Source organism: Octopus bimaculoides, chromosome 26 (assembly GCF_046866305.1).
Source record: "Octopus bimaculoides isolate indiv1 chromosome 26, ASM4686630v1, whole genome shotgun sequence".
Lineage (NCBI taxonomy): Eukaryota > Metazoa > Mollusca > Cephalopoda > Octopoda > Octopodidae > Octopus > Octopus bimaculoides.
This window is the reverse complement of record NC_142953.1, coordinates 13,938,293-13,943,292: the sequence shown is the minus strand read 5'-3', so window position 1 is coordinate 13,943,292 and position 5,000 is coordinate 13,938,293.

The window sequence follows — 5,000 nt, the reverse complement described above, 5'->3', positions numbered from 1 at the left end:
GTGCGTTAAGTCGTGCATGTATGTGTTTATGCATGTGTGAATGTATTTATGTATGTATATATCTTCCTATCTATCTATCCCTTTCTCTCTCTCTTTCTTTCTTTATTTCTTTCTTTCTCTCTCTCTCTCTATGTATGTATGTGTGTGTGTATATATATATATATATATATATATATATATATATATATATATATATATAATGATATCTCTACAATGTGTTGATGATGAGAAAAACATGTATATATACATGTGTGTCTGTGTCTGTGTACATACTTACATACCTACATGTATACACACATAAACACACGTATATGCATGCATGATATATAAACATACACGCATGAACATGCAATACACATACAGACGTCTTCAACGTACATATATATCGGTGTACGTACTGCATATATATTAGTACGTACACCGGTATCTTATACACATATATACATATAAACGCTAATACATATTACACACACACACACACATATATACATATATATATATACATATATATACGTACACAAAAATACTACACACAGAAACACAAACACACACGCGCACAGACACATATATATCCATACAATTAGAACAATGTAAACCACGAATATTGGGCTTCTATAACGATACAAACACAATTATAAATGACTTGGTATTACACTGATATATCTATGATAACAACAGATTGGAGGATATTCAATGGAACAGTTCCGTTGTATTCTTCCGTTAATTTCAAATATAACCACTGGCTCTGTAATCGTAGCGAAATCACCATTGTTTCGGTAAAGATTTTGATAAGAAGACTAATAATAGACGAAGTACAATGTATATTGTTTGAAAAGTTACAATATTTCTCAAATCCATAAACCTCATTTTAAAACAAAAGATTTGCAGAGCAGAAACATACAGAGTGACAAACTTAAAATTAAAAAAAATACAAACTGGTGAATGATATATAACCAAAACTGCTTTGGTGTCTAGAGTACGTATGTATGTATGTATGTATGTATATATATATACACATACACTCATACACACACACACACACGTATGTATGTATGTATATATGTATGTATGGTGTTATCCTTTGAAGCGATGTTTCTAAGTCACCAGAATTTCTTAGTATATATCTTTATTTTACTTATTTATCTTCATATATCAAACCTAGTGCTCAACTGTGGAGTCGCGTGGCCTAGTGGCTAGGCTGTCAGCATCATTATCGTAAGATTGTGGTTTCGATTCCTGGACCGAGTGATGCGTTGTGTTCTCGAGCAAAACACATCGTTTCACGTTGCTCCAGTCCAATCGGCAGGCAAAAATAAGTAATCCTGCGACGGACTGGTGTCCCATAGCCGCTGTCTAATATATATATATATATATATGTATGTATGTATGTATGTATAAAGTATGCATATATGTATATATATATATATACACTCATACATACCTATACTAAAGAGAATATATACATACTTACATACAGAGACAATAATTCAGAGAAAGACAAGGATGGATATAGAAACACACGCACGCACACACACACACACACATATAGAAAGATGTAAATATACACACACACGTACAAGCATAGTTCTTGTATAGTTTCAACGTGCATTAACGTTTTATCGAGGCTGCTGTTAATTGCTTCCTGTTCCAACAGTGAACACAAGTTTATACACTTATTCAATATACCAAATTTAACAGATCTAATTTCGTCTGCCACTCGAAAATGGTTGCAGCCTCCGCTGATGATGCGGCTGGCAATGGCATCATTTTAACTGATTGAGATTTTTGTAAACTCTCTTGATTCTGCCGGTAAGTGTTTTCTTTTTAAGTATCTTTTTTTTTTTTTACGAGCTTGCATTTATTTTTGGTCGACAGTTGTGATGGGTTGCGATGGGTAACAATATCATCAAATACCTGCCAAGACATTTTGATACGGGGAGAAATGAAAGAGACCAGTCAACAACCGTTAGGTTGTATATAATTGTGATCCACTTGGCTTTACATAGATTCGTGCCAAATGAGTGCGTTGTGGCCAACGATTGTGTTCAGACATTTATTAGCTGGCAACGCTGTTACAGTGTACTATCACATGGTCAGAAGTAAGGGCCTTTTTCAAATGCAATATTTTGAATAAGGCTAATGTTTGGTATATTTCGTGAACACAGGTACCATAACAAGTTCATTGAGACTCGGTATATATATATATGTGTGTGTGTGTGGGAGAATTTACGAAAAAAACAACAAATGGATGTATTAGTTTAACGCTCGGGAATAGAGAAAGTCGATGACGTTTCGAGCTAATATATATATATCTTTTGTGTCATGGGAGGGGGCATTACGTTAACAACATATATATGCATATTTACATACACACTCATACTACTACTACTACTAATAATAATAATAATAATAACAATAATAATAATGGTAGTTACTAAAAGATGAGATATTCCACAAGGAAAGATTAGAAAAGAGCAAATGTGGAAAAGGAAATTACAAAATAAAGTGAAAACTTTAAAGCGATGCTGGTGTGTTTACGTGCCCATAACTTAGCGGTTCGGCAAAACAAAAACGATAAAATATAAGTACTAGGCATACAAAGAATAAGTCCTGGGGTCGATTTGCTCGACTAAAGGCGGTACTCCAGCATGGCCACAGTCAAATGACTGAAACAAGTAAAAAAGTAAAAGAGTATGTCACCTAATAAACATATTTATTCGAATATGTGCTTATATATATGCATGTATGAATTTTTATATCTACATATCTGTAGGCGACGAACCGGCAGAATCACAAGCACGTCCGGCCAAATGCTTAGTAGCATTTCGTTTGACTATACGTTCCTGGTTCAAATTTCGCCGTGGTCGAGTTTGCCATTTATCCTTTCAGGGGGACGATTGGTATCAATGTAATTGACTTCACCCCATATCAATCGATCTAGCTGTCTGTTCGTCTGCTTATCTTTCTCTTTATACATATATTATACCTTCGCACCCACTCATACAATACATACAGGTTCATATTGCGCGCACACACTCACTGCGGCACACTGACTCATGAAGGTCACTACTAACTCTCACTGCGCACGCAACCATGTGCAGTCCTCTACTGGTGAGCCACGGGCCTAGTCCGGGATCCTTTTGATACTACCTCGTATATCTCTTTCTATATAGTCAATATGATTTTATCCATGCACATACACATACGCACGCAGAGAGAAAAACGCTCGCACACACACAAACAAACAAACACACACATTTAAATATACATGCACGCATATCCAGAAATATACGAAGCCCATTATACCCATCATGACTACCCGTCTGATAAGGGTACACCAGGCACATGCATCACAACCATATGTGCGCGTCATGGTGATCTCATTTCAAGATAAACGGTGCCTTTAATTATGATTATATATTTATAAATATACTTTAAATATATATATATATATATATATATATATAGAGAGAGAGAGAGAGAGAGAGAGAGAGAGAGAGAGAGGCGGGGTGAAGAGGCTACAGATAGTGTATATTGAGAAAAAGGCAGTCAGAGTTTTGGACAATTATTTATTAGCTCTTTCGATCGTTTATCGAACTCACCAAGACAAAATCAGAATGGTACAACTTACTAGATATTTTTGTGAGTAGTTCTGCCGTGTTTTTTGGCATTTCTCGGTCGTGATTTTTTATTTTACACACACACACACATATATATATATATATATATATATATATATATATATATATATACTATACACATGCATAGAACAAGAGAGAGTTACGTGTATTATTTGATAGGAACAAAAAACAAATAATGAGAAAAACGCCCGCTCCTTGTAGTTCTTGTATATGTTTACGTACACATCTCTGTGCGCGCGTGTGTGTGTGTGTGTGTGTGTGTGTGTGTGTGTGTGCGTGCGTGTGTGTGTACGTGCCTGTGTATGTGTCTGCGCGCGTACATGTTTATACGTTTATTTTGCGTGGTGAACGAGAGAAACCAGAAAAGTAGTGTAACATGTAACACTTTAACTTTGAACGAACGAATGCGATTGTACAATCGAAACTACATACGTAAAACATGCGAAAGTATTGTGAAAGAACATTCATTGCTAAACTAAATGAGTTGAGTGGAGCGTTGATGCAATTATTGTTGCTTTGTAATCTTTCTTTTTCGAAATGGTTACATCGAAATCAACGTTCGTTAATGGTGATTTGACGTTCGCCCAAGGACAAACCTGGTCGGTAAAAGTTACAATGAAATTTATTTCAGCGTCGATCATCTCGCTTTTCACTTTGTATTTTTCTGTTACACTAAGGTGACGAGCTGGCAGAATCATGAACGCACCCAATACGATGCTTAGCAGCATTTGATTCGTTTCTTTTCGTCCTAAGTTCAAATGCCACCGGGGTCAAATTTGACTTATGACCTTTTGGATGCCGATTGAAATAAAAGTAAATATCAAGTAGTGAGATCGAAGTAATGAACTTGTCCTCTCCACAAAACTGCTCGTTTTGTACCAAAATAAGAAAGAATTTTAATTTGAGTGAGTAAAATCATAATTGAATCAGCCAAAATATTTAACGGAATCTCTCCAAGTTCTATACGTTCTGAATTCATATTCCTTCGGCGTCGATTTTGCCTTCCACCGTTACGAGTTCAATGAAATAAGTGGTCGTTGAGATCTGAAGTGGGTTTAATCGCCTTCCTATCCCATAAGAATGCTCGGCATGTACGTAAATTTGAAGATATTACAACCGGCAAGCTGGTGGGTGGAATATTTAGCTCATAGGGCAAAATACTTTACGGTATTTCGTCCGCCTTTATGTCCCGAGTTCAAATTCCGCCGAGCTCGATTTAGCCTTTCAAAACTGTTGGCCTTGTACCGAAATTTGAAATATTAACGTTATTTTATGTGAGCTCTTGTGGCTAATAAAAGAATAAATTATCATTATTATTATTATTTTTATTATTATACGCACTGGTGTCGATGTTATCGA